We start from the raw sequence: 16,963 nt of genomic DNA, 5'->3' as shown, positions 1-16,963 counted from the left end.
CCATGGTTTTATACCTGGCCGACCTAGGTGAGGCCTTGAAGAATCCGTTCGCTATCCCACCCAAGTTAGGATCAGTACCGATGCAGTGGTTGGGATATGCAGACAATCTGGTTATTTTAGATCTAACTCCTGGGGGCCTACACGCCACATTGAATACACTTGTGGTGTATGCAGAGACAAACCCCCTGGTTATAAATATAACTAAAACCAAAATTATGATATTTGATTCAGGGAAAAGGAAAACACAGAAATGGGAGGTTTATGTAAAACCATTAGATGTGGTTTATTCCTATAAGTATCTAGGAATACATCTGAACAGCAGACTGAAGAGTGCAACTCATTTTGAAGACAGCCTAAGAACTAATGCCACATTAGGGGGACTTTGTTGATTTGCGTAGAAGGGTGGGGGCATTCGATTGGTACACTGCTTCAACTCTACCAGTCTAAGATCACAATGATGGTTCTCTATGGTGCCAAAGTCTGGGCAACTTCAATGCTAGAAGATCTGGCCAAATTGGAGAGATATATCACAACGGATGGGTAACCCCTATACCATGGAACTGGGGAACAACAAAATTACAAAAAAAGATCCCGAAGGGAAAAAGGGAGTTCACATGGAGGAGTACTGTATTAATTTGAGTACTCAATTATGGAAATAGAGGCGAGGAAGAAAAGGAGAGCCCAGTCATAAATATTCACATTATCATTTTTAATTAGTAATTTATTACCATTATAAAATTGCATAATATATAAACATCAAATCAACAATAAAATCGATGAATTGATTATAAAATACTTGTCAAATCTAATGCCTCAAGCCATTCAATAGCAGTTTTGTTGCCACAATTCGTAACCTCATGTTACTCAAGGTAAAGCATCGCTGTCTCATTTTAAATTCCATCCAAATAGTCAAAGTGCTATGGAGAGTGGAGAGGGCAAATAGTTAACAATTGAATAAAGTGCTAAGTGCAACCAAGTGCTAAGTGCCAAGTTGTTAACAAAGAAATAAAGTACTAAATGCAAAAAAAGTGCTACGTGCCTACTGTGCATACATGATCTTAAAATATCATAACAGTTTCGGCGAATTCAACCTATCTGGCTCCATTGAGCGAGTCAGTAGTCGCCTTCCTCAGGGCGCACTAAATATTGCAAATAAAAACCTGGAACGAACTAATGCTTAAATTTTTTGTCTATCATTCAGTAGTTCTTGCAGGTAAAACTTTGTACAATTCATAAGAGCTTGATTGTAGATCTGAAAGTCTGTGGGAGACGTTGACCCTTAATGAAACACATTAAAACAGACAAAATAGAAAAAACTTTGTTAAAATACAGAGTATAATGAGTGAGCCTCCTAATTTTCGATGCCTCTAGCCATGGAAATAAAACCTGGGGATATATATATTCACCTAAGTTGGTCCAGAAGTGGTGCCGAAAAATGTGTTTGTTTCGATCCGCCACCCAAACAGGACTGGTGATGCAAATAAATTTACATCTACAAAAGACAAAAATAAGAAGCTAAAAGAGATATCACTAGATTATCTCAGACTTCGATTGCTAAAACACAGTGTCCCCTGTCTCCACAGAGAACAGATCAATATGTTACCCCTTCTATTACCAACCTTAAATTGTAGAATGTTTTAGCCTCTAATCGTGTCTGCAATCGACTCTATAATAGATAAGGATAGGGAATATTCCAAATCTTCGAGTCTTCGACGGTGTGGGATCAAGTTGGAAGGAGAGGCCAACAAATGCTAACCCGTAGGTGAAAAAACCCTAAGAAAAAGGTATAGAACAAGGTTTGCATATTAAAGGTTGTAAGCCATTAGGTGCAGCAATTAAAGAAGCGTTTTGAGTTGAAAAAGTAAACTGCATCAAATTAAATGGGTTCAGACAGGGTGGGAGGATGAACTAATGCTTGGATCAGACAAATGCCACTTGCACAAGCCTGTCCTAGTTTGTCATGTTGAAACTGACAATTCTGGACCTCTAGTGCACCCGTTTCAAGCCACTGTAATAGTGTCAAAGTTCTAATCTAGGAAAGTCTTTTATCTAGATTATTAAATAGCGGGCTCAGGTTCGCGCCGTCCAATATAGTCTCCTCCACAAGATGTATAAATATGCACAAAACTCGAGACATTAAATCAAGCTAAATATATGTCCTATGTCCTGTCGGTAACATACAAGGAGACTAAATGCGGCTCGCGGAGAGGAGAGCCTACAGATATATATAAAATAGCAAAGTATTCTCACCCGGTACAAGCCTTCTCTTTCGTCTCTGAATGCAGCTGCCTGAAATGCACACCATCCGATGTGGCCTCCGCGGCTGTGTTTATAAACACACGCGGTACTAGAGACAGAAACAAGACTGCGTATGTGCCCTTTGGCCTATAGAGACTAAAAAAGGACTAAAGTACGGTCTCGCCACACAGAAAACCTACAAATGTATAAATGTATGTTAGCAAATGTAGCATGAATGAATGTGCCAACAATATTACCTACTCAGGCTATATTTAAATAACTGGCGTAAAAAAACGCTGTTGAGTGTTGTATTCAACATTGTACGCGAAATAGCACCCTAATCAAATAGGGACTATATGCGTCAATTTTAAGTCCCATAAATGCTCAAAGGGGACATAATTTCTAAAATACAGGGACCAAGGCATAAGTTGCCAAAATGGATGTGTTAAACAATCATCAGCGGACCTGGGTGAGGATCCACTTGCAGTGATCTAGTAAAAAAGTATATATATGTGTGTGTAGCATGTTAAGGTATACAATGGAGCCATTCCTCTTGGCGATTAAGTCCTGTCTCATAACTATTAGTGTTATACATCCACCATTGTTCCCTTTGCGCCAAGCGGGATGCTGTGTTGTTAACATCAGTGCCATAGACTTTTTCCAAAACGCACCATTTCAAGTTATTCAGATCATGATTGTTTTCGACAAAATGAGACACTAAGGGAGCAGACACAATTTTGTTTCGAATTTTAGATTTATGTTCGCCAATTCTAGTTTTGATAGGCCTAGATGTTCTACCAATGTACGTTAAGGCACAGGGACAGATAATTACGTAAATCACGTTTTTGGTGTTACACGTGGTATGATGATTAAGGTTCCAATTTTTACCATTAATCCCTACAACGGATCCAGTGATTGTAGAAGCACATTGGTTGCAAAAACCACATGGAAAGTGTCCTTGGATGGATTTGCCACCCCACAATCCTGTCACCGTATTCAATTTAAGTCCAGTACTCGACCTGTCGGCTTTAGTGAGCCAACTTTTGAGGTTCTTGCCTTTCTTGAATGCAAAAATAGGTTTTGCAAGTCCTGGATTATTTAGTTGAAGCAGATGCCAATGTTTCATAATGCTTTGTTTGATCTTGTGATGAAAGGTGTTGAAAGTCATAGCGCAAACTAGCCGCTCCTTAGTAATATCTTCCCGGGAATGTTTCTCGAGGAGAATATCTCGATGCTGGGATCTGGCTCTTTTGCGAGCTTGACGAAGTAGGTATTTAGGGTAGCCTCGCTGATGCAGTCTATCTTCAATAATGTTCGCCTGAGTCTTATAGTCTTCCAATTTAGTACAGTTTCGTCTAGCCCTGAGAAACTGACTATAAGGAATGCTCTTGCGCAATGATTCAGGATGAAAACTGTCGAATCTTAAAATAGTGTTCCGATCAGTTTCTTTTCGGTACAGGTCAACAATAATGCAGCCCTCAAAGTTCTTGATTAACAAATCCAAGAACGGCAAAGAGGTGCTATTGGCTGTCATAGTAAATTTGAGGTTCGTATCCATCGCATTTAGCCATGGAAGAAATGCAAGGTGATCTGCCTTTGTTTTGTCCCAGATTATAATTATGTCATCAATATAGCGTTTATACAATTTAATGGCATCTCTGTAGGGATTAATGTCTGACAAGATACACCTGTTTTCAAAATTCCACATAAAAAGTGTGGCGTAATTGGGGGCAAATGCTGCCCCCATCGCTGTTCCCTTCACTTGTAGATAATAAGAAGACTTGAAACGAAAATAATTGCGTGAAAGAGCTATCTCAAGTAAATCTATTAGTATTTCAGTGGGAACTACTTGAATGCCTGGCCGTGAGTCCAAAAAGTCTTTCATTATTTTTAAAGATTCCATTTGTGGTATATTGGAGTATAATGACTCCACATCTAAGGTCATAAGCATGTCGGAATCATGATTAAAAGGAAAACCCTCAAGATGTTTAATGGCATCAGTGGTATCAGCCAGGTATGTTTCAGTAGAGGCCGCCAATGGCTTCAGGAAATAATCTAAAAATTGACCAATGGGTTCTAATATAGATCCACATAATGACACAATAGGGCGTCCTGGCGGATTGAGGAGGTCCTTGTGTATTTTGGGAAGTACATATATGAGCGGAGTCCTAGTTCCCTTAATAGTAAGGAAACGAAATTCCTTAATCATTAATGGCTCCACTTTCTAGTGCTCGTTGAGCAATCGCTGCAATTTGAGCTCTGATGCTTGAGGGTTTTCCTTTTAATCATGATTCCGACATACTTATGACCTTAGATGTGGAGTCATTATACTCCAATATACCACAAATGGAATCTTTAAAAATAATGAAAGACTTTTTGGACTCACGGCCAGGCATTCAAGTAGTTCCCACTGAAATACTAATAGATTTACTTGAGATAGCTCTTTCACGCAATTATTTTCGTTTCAAGTCTTCTTATTATCTACAAGTGAAGGGAACAGCGATGGGGGCAGCATTTGCCCCCAATTACGCCACACTTTTTATGTGGAATTTTGAAAACAGGTGTATCTTGTCAGACATTAATCCCCACAGAGATGCCATTAAATTGTATAAACGCTATATTGATGACATAATTATAATCTGGGACAAAACAAAGGCAGATCACCTTGCATTTCTTCCATGGCTAAATGCGATGGATACGAACCTCAAATTTACTATGACAGCCAATAGCACCTCTTTGCCGTTCTTGGATTTGTTAATCAAGAACTTTGAGGGCTGTATTATTGTTGACCTGTACCGAAAAGAAACTGATCGGAACACTATTTTAAGATTCGACAGTTTTCATCCTGAATCATTGCGCAAGAGCATTCCTTATAGTCAGTTTCTCAGGGCTAGACGAAACTGTACTAAATTGGAAGACTATAAGACTCAGGCGAACATTATTGAAGATAGACTGCATCAGCGAGGCTACCCTAAATACCTACTTCGTCAAGCTCGCAAAAGAGCCAGATCCCAGCATCGAGATATTCTCCTCGAGAAACATTCCCGGGAAGATATTACTAAGGAGCGGCTAGTTTGCGCTATGACTTTCAACACCTTTCATCACAAGATCAAACAAAGCATTATGAAACATTGGCATCTGCTTCAACTAAATAATCCAGGACTTGCAAAACCTATTTTTGCATTCAAGAAAGGCAAGAACCTCAAAAGTTGGCTCACTAAAGCCGACAGGTCGAGTACTGGACCTAAATTGAATACGGTGACAGGATTGTGGGGTGGCAAATCCATCCAAGGACACTTTCCATGTGGTTTTTGCAACCAATGTGCTTCTACAATCACTGGATCCGTTGTAGGGATTAATGGTAAAAATTGGAACCTTAATCATCATACCACGTGTAACACCAAAAACGTGATTTACGTAATTATCTGTCCCTGTGCCTTAACGTACATTGGTAGAACATCTAGGCCTATCAAAACTAGAATTGGCGAACATAAATCTAAAATTCGAAACAAAATTGTGTCTGCTCCCTTAGTGTCTCATTTTGTCGAAAACAATCATGATCTGAATAACTTGAAATGGTGCGTTTTGGAAAAAGTCTATTGCACTGATGTTAACAACACAGCATCCCGCTTGGCGCAAAGGGAACAATGGTGGATGTATAACACTAATAGTTATGAGACAGGACTTAATCGCCAAGAGGAATGGCTCCATTGTATACCTTAACATGCTACACACACATATATATACTTTTTTACTAGATCACTGCAAGTGGATCCTCACCCAGGTCCGCTGATGATTGTTTAACACATCCATTTTGGCAACTTATGCCTTGGTCCCTGTATTTTAGAAATTATGTCCCCTTTGAGCATTTATGGGACTTAAAATTGACGCATATAGTCCCTATTTGATTAGGGTGCTATTTCGCGTACAATGTTGAATACAACACTCAACAGCGTTTTTTTACGCCAGTTATTTAAATATAGCCTGAGTAGGTAATATTGTTGGCACATTCATTCATGCTACATTTGCTAACATACATTTATACATTTGTAGGTTTTCTGTGTGGCGAGACCGTACTTTAGTCCTTTTTTAGTCTCTATAGGCCAAAGGGCACATACGCAGTCTTGTTTCTGTCTCTAGTACCGCGTGTGTTTATAAACACAGCCGCGGAGGCCACATCGGATGGTGTGCATTTCAGGCAGCTGCATTCAGAGACGAAAGAGAAGGCTTGTACCGGGTGAGAATACTTTGCTATTTTATATATATCTGTAGGCTCTCCTCTCCGCGAGCCGCATTTAGTCTCCTTGTATGTTACCGACAGGACATAGGACATATATTTAGCTTGATTTAATGTCTCGAGTTTTGTGCATATTTATACATCTTGTGGAGGAGACTATATTGGACGGCGCGAACCTGAGCCCGCTATTTAATAATCTAGATAAAAGACTTTCCTAGATTAGAACTTTGACACTATTACAGTGGCTTGAAACGGGTGCACTAGAGGTCCAGAATTGTCAGTTTCAACATGACAAACTAGGACAGGCTTGTGCAAGTGGCATTTGTCTGATCCAAGCATTAGTTCATCCTCCCACCCTGTCTGAACCCATTTAATTTGATGCAGTTTACTTTTTCAACTCAAAACGCTTCTTTAATTGCTGCACCTAATGGCTTACAACCTTTAATATGCAAACCTTGTTCTATACCTTTTTCTTAGGGTTTTTTCACCTACGGGTTAGCATTTGTTGGCCTCTCCTTCCAACTTGATCCCACACCGTCGAAGACTCGAAGATTTGGAATATTCCCTATCCTTATCTATTATAGAGTCGATTGCAGACACGATTAGAGGCTAAAACATTCTACAATTTAAGGTTGGTAATAGAAGGGGTAACATATTGATCTGTTCTCTGTGGAGACAGGGGACACTGTGTTTTAGCAATCGAAGTCTGAGATAATCTAGTGATATCTCTTTTAGCTTCTTATTTTTGTCTTTTGTAGATGTAAATTTATTTGCATCACCAGTCCTGTTTGGGTGGCGGATCGAAACAAACACATTTTTCGGCACCACTTCTGGACCAACTTAGGTGAATATATATATATATATATCCCCAGGTTTTATTTCCATGGCTAGAGGCATCGAAAATTAGGAGGCTCACTCATTATACTCTGTATTTTAACAAAGTTTTTTCTATTTTGTCTGTTTTAATGTGTTTCATTAAGGGTCAACGTCTCCCACAGACTTTCAGATCTACAATCAAGCTCTTATGAATTGTACAAAGTTTTACCTGCAAGAACTACTGAATGATAGACAAAAAATGTAAGCATTAGTTCGTTCCAGGTTTTTATTTGCAATATTTAGTGCGCCCTGAGGAAGGCGACTACTGACTCGCTCAATGGAGCCAGATAGGTTGAATTCGCCGAAACTGTTATGATATTTTAAGATCATGTATGCACAGTAGGCACGTAGCACTTTTTTTGCATTTAGTACTTTATTTCTTTGTTAACAACTTGGCACTTAGCACTTGGTTGCACTTAGCACTTTATTCAATTGTTAACTATTTGCCCTCTCCACTCTCCATAGCACTTTGACTATTTGGATGGAATTTAAAATGAGACAGCGATGCTTTACCTTGAGTAACATGAGGTTACGAATTGTGGCAACTAAACTGCTATTGAATGGCTTGAGGCATTAGATTTGACAAGTATTTTATAATCAATTCATCGATTTTATTGTTGATTTGATGTTTATATATTATGCAATTTTATAATGGTAATAAATTACTAATTAAAAATGATAATGTGAATATTTATGACTGGGCTCTCCTTTTCTTCCTCGCCTCTATTTCCATAATTGAGTACTCAAATTAATACAGTACTCCTCCATGTGAACTCCCTTTTTCCCTTCGGGATCTTTTTTTGTAATTTTGTTGTTCCCCAGTTCCATGGTATAGGGGTTACCCATCCGTTGTGATATATTATTGGTGCAACTTCGTGTTGCATGGGTTGTTCGAAATTAGAGACAATATTTTGGGAATATTTTGGGAATTTTTTCCCGTGTTGCTTTACACAGTGACCCTTTCTCTGCACTACAGACCCTTTGTTCCCCTACTTCTAGTGCAGATTAATTCTGCTTTATCATTATTCTCTGACTATGGCAGCCACTGATGTGGTCTCGTTCAGTGAAGAACAGTTGGCAGATGCCATTAACGTTCCATCATTTTTTGACAACATTGAGGGGACTATGGGCCCCAATGATGGTTCTTCGATCACTAGTGACAGCATTATTAAATTGAAAAAGAAAAAATTTCGAACAGAAATGCATAGTCACTTGTTGACAGAATATTTAAAAAAGAATATTATTCCCCAGGGCCTTTTGGTTAGAAATGAGCCATGCTTATTCATAGACGATGAAGAATATAAAACACTATTCTCAGGAGTCGCAACTAAATGCAGTCGGGACAGGATGTTGTTAACAATTAATACTGCCCTCAAGAAAAGTTCCATCATTGGGGATGAAATAGATAAGGCAGAGACAGTATTTGCCTTGGATACCACCATCATTAACATAAAGGAGAAATTAGAGCTTATAGAAAAACATACCAAGGATTTTGTTAAAATCACTACTAACAAAAAGATGGACAAACTTAAAAAGGATATCCTAGCCTTTTCTAAGGAGGCGGCCTATCCTTATTTGTCCGCAGACTACCAGGGCCCAGGACATTGGAGAGATCCCAATAATCCTCAACAGGGCACTACCCCCTTTCAAAAGAAAGTTACTTTTTCGGATACATCATCCGATGGCAATGGATCATATCCTACTAGAAACTCTCGAGGTAATAGGGATAGGGGTAGGAATTGGAACAGAGGTTATAATCGAGGCCGAGGACGTCCATATTGGCAGTATCAAAATTATAACCGTCCAGCTAATTTTGTTCCTCAAGGCCCACATACTCCCTTTCCTCCACCTAACCTCCCTTTTCCGCCCCCCGATCAAGGGGCCCCCCCATTACAAAATTATTTCGAAACCAGGAGAAGGTCATACCGCAGGTAGCCCTACCATCGGCAGTATACAACATTTCTAAGAGACAACTTAGTGAATATGAGACTCGAATTTTGGAGAAGGGTTTCTCGTTTGTTCCTATGAGAAACCCCTCCAAAATGGAGGTAGAGATTGAATTACGTGGTTTATTTCGCAAAATACGTTTGCGTGACTTCTTTGGGAATCAAGCCCATGTTAATGGTGACGACGGCCTTCATACTACTTTAAAATGTAAATCTACCTTCACTCCGACCTTACAAATGGTTTCTGACGAGACAGCGGTATTTGAAAAGGCGGTCCTCAAAGACTTTAACTCCTGCTATAATACATCTAACAATTATAGCAGGGGTTCCTGCTTCAATTTTGGTAGACAGGATTGGGCCAGCCTTCAGGAACTTAAGTCAGACACCTCGATAATCATAAAGCAGGCAGACAAGGGAGGTGGAATTGTTGTCATGGACTCTCATCAATATGACAATGAAATTTTGCGCCAGCTTGACAATTCAGCTATATACAGGAAACTTCCGAGTGACCCTACGGAAAGCATCAGAGCTCAAATTGCAGCGATTGCTCAACGAGCACTAGAAAGTGGAGCCATTAATGATAAGGAATTTCGTTTCCTTACTATTAAGGGAACTAGGACTCCGCTCATATATGTACTTCCCAAAATACACAAGGACCTCCTCAATCCGCCAGGACGCCCTATTGTGTCATTATGTGGATCTATATTAGAACCCATTGGTCAATTTTTAGATTATTTCCTGAAGCCATTGGCGGCCTCTACTGAAACATACCTGGCTGATACCACTGATGCCATTAAACATCTTGAGGGTTTTCCTTTTAATCATGATTCCGACATACTTATGACCTTAGATGTGGAGTCATTATACTCCAATATACCACAAATGGAATCTTTAAAAATAATGAAAGACTTTTTGGACTCACGGCCAGGCATTCAAGTAGTTCCCACTGAAATACTAATAGATTTACTTGAGATAGCTCTTTCACGCAATTATTTTCGTTTCAAGTCTTCTTATTATCTACAAGTGAAGGGAACAGCGATGGGGGCAGCATTTGCCCCCAATTACGCCACACTTTTTATGTGGAATTTTGAAAACAGGTGTACCTTGTCAGACATTAATCCCTACAGAGATGCCATTAAATTGTATAAACGCTATATTGATGACATAATTATAATCTGGGACAAAACAAAGGCAGATCACCTTGCATTTCTTCCATGGCTAAATGCGATGGATACGAACCTCAAATTTACTATGACAGCCAATAACACCTCTTTGCCGTTCTTGGATTTGTTAATCAAGAACTTTGAGGGCTGCATTATTGTTGACCTGTACCGAAAAGAAACTGATCGGAACACTATTTTAAGATTCAACAGTTTTCATCCTGAATCATTGCGCAAGAGCATTCCTTATAGTCAGTTTCTCAGGGCTAGACGAAACTGTACTAAATTGGAAGACTATAAGACTCAGGCGAACATTATTGAAGATAGACTGCATCAGCGAGGCTACCCTAAATACCTACTTCATCAAGCTCGCAAAAGAGCCAGATCCCAGCATCGAGATATTCTCCTCGAGAAACATTCCCGGGAAGATATTACTAAGGAGCGGCTAGTTTGCGCTATGACTTTCAACACCTTTCATCACAAGATCAAACAAAGCATTATGAAACATTGGCATCTGCTTCAACTAAATAATCCAGGACTTGCAAAACCTATTTTTGCATTCAAGAAAGGCAAGAACCTCAAAAGTTGGCTCACTAAAGCCGACAGGTCGAGTACTGGACCTAAATTGAATACGGTGACAGGATTGTGGGGTGGCAAATCCATCCAAGGACACTTTCCATGTGGTTTTTGCAACCAATGTGCTTCTACAATCACTGGATCCGTTGTAGGGATTAATGGTAAAAATTGGAACCTTAATCATCATACCACGTGTAACACCAAAAACGTGATTTACGTAATTATCTGTCCCTGTGCCTTAACGTACATTGGTAGAACATCTAGGCCTATCAAAACTAGAATTGGCGAACATAAATCTAAAATTCGAAACAAAATTGTGTCTGCTCCCTTAGTGTCTCATTTTGTCGAAAACAATCATGATCTGAATAACTTGAAATGGTGCGTTTTGGAAAAAGTCTATGGCACTGATGTTAACAACACAGCATCCCGCTTGGCGCAAAGGGAACAATGGTGGATGTATAACACTAATAGTTATGAGACAGGACTTAATCGCCAAGAGGAATGGCTCCATTGTATACCTTAACATGCTACACACACATATATATACTTTTTTACTAGATCACTGCAAGTGGATCCTCACCCAGGTCCGCTGATGATTGTTTAACACATCCATTTTGGCAACTTATGCCTTGGTCCCTGTATTTTAGAAATTATGTCCCCTTTGAGCATTTATGGGACTTAAAATTGACGCATATAGTCCCTATTTGATTAGGGTGCTATTTCGCGTACAATGTTGAATACAACACTCAACAGCGTTTTTTTACGCCAGTTATTTAAATATAGCCTGAGTAGGTAATATTGTTGGCACATCCATTCATGCTACATTTGCTAACATACATTTATACATTTGTAGGTTTTCTGTGTGGCGAGACCGTACTTTAGTCCTTTTTTAGTCTCTATAGGCCAAAGGGCACATACGCAGTCTTGTTTCTGTCTCTAGTACCGCGTGTGTTTATAAACACAGCCGCGGAGGCCACATCGGATGGTGTGCATTTCAGGCAGCTGCATTCAGAGACGAAAGAGAAGGCTTGTACCGGGTGAGAATACTTTGCTATTTTATATATATCTGTAGGCTCTCCTCTCCGCGAGCCGCATTTAGTCTCCTTGTATGTTACCGACAGGACATAGGACATATATTTAGCTTGATTTAATGTCTCGAGTTTTGTGCATATTTATACATCTTGTGGAGGAGACTATATTGGACGGCGCGAACCTGAGCCCGCTATTTAATAATCTAGATAAAAGACTTTCCTAGATTAGAACTTTGACACTATTACAGTGGCTTGAAACGGGTGCACTAGAGGTCCAGAATTGTCAGTTTCAACATGACAAACTAGGACAGGCTTGTGCAAGTGGCATTTGTCTGATCCAAGCATTAGTTCATCCTCCCACCCTGTCTGAACCCATTTAATTTGATGCAGTTTACTTTTTCAACTCAAAACGCTTCTTTAATTGCTGCACCTAATGGCTTACAACCTTTAATATGCAAACCTTGTTCTATACCTTTTTCTTAGGGTTTTTTCACCTACGGGTTAGCATTTGTTGGCCTCTCCTTCCAACTTGATCCCACACCGTCGAAGACTCGAAGATTTGGAATATTCCCTATCCTTATCTATTATAGAGTCGATTGCAGACACGATTAGAGGCTAAAACATTCTACAATTTAAGGTTGGTAATAGAAGGGGTAACATATTGATCTGTTCTCTGTGGAGACAGGGGACACTGTGTTTTAGCAATCGAAGTCTGAGATAATCTAGTGATATCTCTTTTAGCTTCTTATTTTTGTCTTTTGTAGATGTAAATTTATTTGCATCACCAGTCCTGTTTGGGTGGCGGATCGAAACAAACACATTTTTCGGCACCACTTCTGGACCAACTTAGGTGAATATATATATATATCCCCAGGTTTTATTTCCATGGCTAGAGGCATCGAAAATTAGGAGGCTCACTCATTATACTCTGTATTTTAACAAAGTTTTTTCTATTTTGTCTGTTTTAATGTGTTTCATTAAGGGTCAACGTCTCCCACAGACTTTCAGATCTACAATCAAGCTCTTATGAATTGTACAAAGTTTTACCTGCAAGAACTACTGAATGATAGACAAAAAATTTAAGCATTAGTTCGTTCCAGGTTTTTATTTGCAATATTTAGTGCGCCCTGAGGAAGGCGACTACTGACTCGCTCAATGGAGCCAGATAGGTTGAATTCGCCGAAACTGTTATGATATTTTAAGATCATGTATGCACAGTAGGCACGTAGCACTTTTTTTGCATTTAGTACTTTATTTCTTTGTTAACAACTTGGCACTTAGCACTTGGTTGCACTTAGCACTTTATTCAATTGTTAACTATTTGCCCTCTCCACTCTCCATAGCACTTTGACTATTTGGATGGAATTTAAAATGAGACAGCGATGCTTTACCTTGAGTAACATGAGGTTACGAATTGTGGCAACTAAACTGCTATTGAATGGCTTGAGGCATTAGATTTGACAAGTATTTTATAATCAATTCATCGATTTTATTGTTGATTTGATGTTTATATATTATGCAATTTTATAATGGTAATAAATTACTAATTAAAAATGATAATGTGAATATTTATGACTGGGCTCTCCTTTTCTTCCTCGCCTCTATTTCCATAATTGAGTACTCAAATTAATACAGTACTCCTCCATGTGAACTCCCTTTTTCCCTTCGGGATCTTTTTTTGCAAATTGGAGAGATGCCTATTGAAAAGTCTGCTCAGGTTACCTAGACACACAGTGATCGGGATGATTCACCTGGAATTTAACATTTCCCCCTTAATATCCAGGGTAACAATGTGCTGTCTGGCCACTCTATGGAAATGTAATAACGCACCGGCAGACTCCCTGTTGGCTTTGATGGCTGATGCCTATTTCTCTCGTAGAACCTCTATGAAAACCAGCACAGTGGGAAAAATCTGTTATTTGGCCAAGAAGTGGTTCATAGGGGCACCAATACACACACTAAACATGTCTCTTCCACTATTCAAAAAGACCATGAAGGGTATATTAGCAAGACATGATTTGGCACGATCTATGGTCAATTTGCATACCAAAAACACTGCTAAGGAATTTGTGTTTTACATTTCCAATAGAGGCGAGACCCCCACCTATGTAAAACAGTTCCTTGGTAACTACTTGATTTGGGAAAATTCCTAAAATTTAACACAGCTAAAACCAGGGAGATTGCAGGTGCTTGGCATCAACCCATTAGAGATAGCAGAGCTAGCAGGGACTGTAGACTATGTGGGTCTCAGCTACTAGAAACAGGTAGACACCTGCTTTGTGAGTGCAATTCTCTTAATAAGCTAAGGGTGGAAGCTAGGCGAGCAGCTGGGATGGTGGTAGACATATCAGGAAATTAACTCTGGTCCAAATTCATAAATGGGAATAATCACGGCTGTATTATTTATTTTACCTCGTTTTGGAGGAGAGTTGAGGACATTTTTAAACTTGTATTGTGATAGCCATACTGTCTAGTATGGAAGTCTTTTTTTTATGGAAATGTTTGATGTTTTTCTATTTTGTAAAGGTGAATAAACTGTGTCACAAATAAAAAAAATAAAAAAAATTATGTATTCTGAAGGTACAGAATTTTCTAAGTCAACTTCAGTTCCAAAGTACTTACGTTGAATGTGCTCTATTTCTTGAAGCAGTTGTTTGGCGGTTCCATGTAGGAGAATGTTATTTAAATTTTGCAGTTCTAGAGCAGGACTTTTTGCATACTATAGTTGATGCACAAGATTAAGTATGGCAGAATGGTGTGTTGCTAACATTTTGATGTGGTGGAAAGTGCTTTTGCAAGCAGTTCCTAAAATGCAGACTAATGAATGTCCTTGAAGACCAGTGTGGCTGTGCACTGGACAGTAGTCTATAGTTTGTAAAGTTTTCATTCTACTTTTATCTTTTAGTTTCATATAGTGATTGAGGAATTGTTGAAAAGATTTAAAGGATTGTTGGCGTGCATTACACATTGAGCTGTATTTCCATTTGTACACTGGATGGTTTGTTTGGGTGAAAGGAGCATTTGGTTAAAAGTTTGTTGGGGACTCTTTTTCTCTGAGGGTTTCTTTTGCCATAATGGTGTATTCCACTATTTCATACCCTCACCCACTATTGTCTATGGCAATTGTTTTTTGTTGTTCTTGTTCATAAGCTTCATTGAAATATGGTTCTGTCTGTTCGTGTGAATCCATTCACTATTACAGAAGTTTGAAAAGGTTTGTATATTGACACTGCACATGTTTAGATGTAGTTTTTGTAATTTATTTATTAATTTAGTTAGTGGTTTCATTCTGTTCAAAATCAATATTCAAAATGTTCTCTTTAGTAGAAAAGTGCTGTTGATTAGATTGTGCAGGATTAGTCTCCTGTGGTTGTTTTTAAGGGTAGATTGTGACTTTTCAGCTGTTTTTATAAGATTGTGAAGAACTCTACGGTGGAACATTTTCTGTGACATACATTTTTGGATTGCTTTACCGTGACTACGTTAACACTGGTAGATAGAGGATTAGGTTCATTAGTAGGTCTGCTTTTCTTTGTACATCATTCTTTACTTTTAGTTTTTGCAAGAGGGCCTTACCTTTTTTAGTCATGGCTGGTTTCGGTTTGTTGATTGCGGTTACTAGATCTTTTGTTTTAATGTTTTCTATAAATTGTCTTAGAGGTGGATGACTATATGGTGTAGTTTTGTTTTTATCTGCTCTATTTTTTCTTTCTTTTCTACAGAGTGGCTTTTTAGTAGACATGTTGTTGTGTCTGTTGGGAAAAGAGAAAGTTTGCGTTGGAAAGATGTGTAATGTACATACATGTATGGTGCATGGGTTTGTGGGTGTGATTATAGAGATGAACAGAGTGCCATTTGATTGTGAGGTGGTATATTAGGTGTGGTTGGGAAGGTTATGAGAGTAAGAGTCTACAGAGGTATGATGGTGTTGGGTTAGTGAATAAGGGAGTGGTGGTGTGATAGAATCTGTAGGGTGATTGTGTTGTTTTGAGCAACAGAGTGGGTGTTGAAATGTTGGTGTGGACATGGGAATAGTACGAGTTTGAATGGTGGAATATAATGGGCTAGAGTGAAAGAAATGTTGGTTTGAAAACAGTAGTCTGTGGTAATATATAGTGGAACTGTGCTGCGGTAATTACATACATATACATGGTACATTAATGTACTAAGTTGGATGTGAAGGGTATTCTTTTTTCGGTTGTTGTCTCTGGTAATATGCTTCTTTCTTGTAATTGTAAAATAAAGTTAGTGGGGATTTGTGGTAATGGCGAAGAACTTTTAGCAAGCAAGGCTGATATGTATGAAGGAAGGAGGAGTGGTGGGGAAAAACAGTAAAAAAATTGGTGCACGGATAAAAAATGGTTGTGTTTAGGAGCATTTTCATGAAAGTGAAGAAATGCCTATGTGCATTTATAGAAGCTCTGTAATGTTTTATAAAAGAGAAGAAAAGTTGATGGAAAAGATTTGTAGTACACTTTTAAATGGCAATTGGTGTGTGGAAGTTTAATATGTCAGGTGTATATGCATACTTGCCAACATGATGTATTCTAATCTGTAGGTGTTTATGTAGTCATATATTTATTGTTTGCGCGTTCTGGGACTTGTAGTTTCACTTTTCCCATTATGAAAGTTGGAGTACAAGTCACAGAATGTAGAGAGAAAAGTAGGACTGCATAAGCAGCTGAAGATTGGAATGGGTTATGTTAGGAATTATACATGTACTGTAAATATATTAAACTGGCACACACTGTGTGGCAATTACAAATTGTGTACAAATCTACTTTATCTGCTTTTATTTTCTTTAATTAAAAAGTGACTGCAAATGCAGATAAGCATTTTTTTACTATTTTCAAAATGCTTCCAAAAATATATTTTGAAAAGCACAGTATTTTATGTTTT

The 16,963-nt window shown here is 38.6% G+C and overlaps 3 long non-coding RNA genes across 3 annotated transcripts; 2 read left to right on the top strand and 1 right to left on the bottom strand.

Moving 5' to 3' along the window:
• Positions 1–1,001: 1,001 nt before the first annotated feature.
• Positions 1,002–1,770, bottom strand: LOC138498605 (uncharacterized). Its single transcript, XR_011278779.1, has 3 exons — positions 1,620–1,770; positions 1,407–1,492; positions 1,002–1,278 (listed from the first exon to the last, which is right to left on the bottom strand). It is a non-coding gene; the product is annotated as an uncharacterized lncRNA (long non-coding RNA).
• Positions 1,771–6,955: 5,185 nt separating this feature from the next.
• On the top strand, positions 6,956–7,752 carry LOC138498604 (uncharacterized). The gene is made up of 3 exons (XR_011278778.1): positions 6,956–7,106; positions 7,234–7,319; positions 7,456–7,752. It is a non-coding gene; the product is annotated as an uncharacterized lncRNA (long non-coding RNA).
• Positions 7,753–12,550: 4,798 nt separating this feature from the next.
• LOC138498603 (uncharacterized) lies at positions 12,551–13,347 on the top strand. Its single transcript, XR_011278777.1, has 3 exons — positions 12,551–12,701; positions 12,829–12,914; positions 13,047–13,347. It is a non-coding gene; the product is annotated as an uncharacterized lncRNA (long non-coding RNA).
• The last annotated feature ends 3,616 nt before the right edge of the window (positions 13,348–16,963 follow it).

This window comes from Ambystoma mexicanum, chromosome 5q (assembly GCF_040938575.1).
Source record: "Ambystoma mexicanum isolate Mex_15411 chromosome 5q, UKY_AmexF1_1, whole genome shotgun sequence".
Classification (NCBI taxonomy): domain Eukaryota; kingdom Metazoa; phylum Chordata; class Amphibia; order Caudata; family Ambystomatidae; genus Ambystoma; species Ambystoma mexicanum.
The sequence above is the reverse complement of the archived record's forward strand: the minus strand, read 5'-3'. Positions and strand labels throughout refer to the sequence as shown.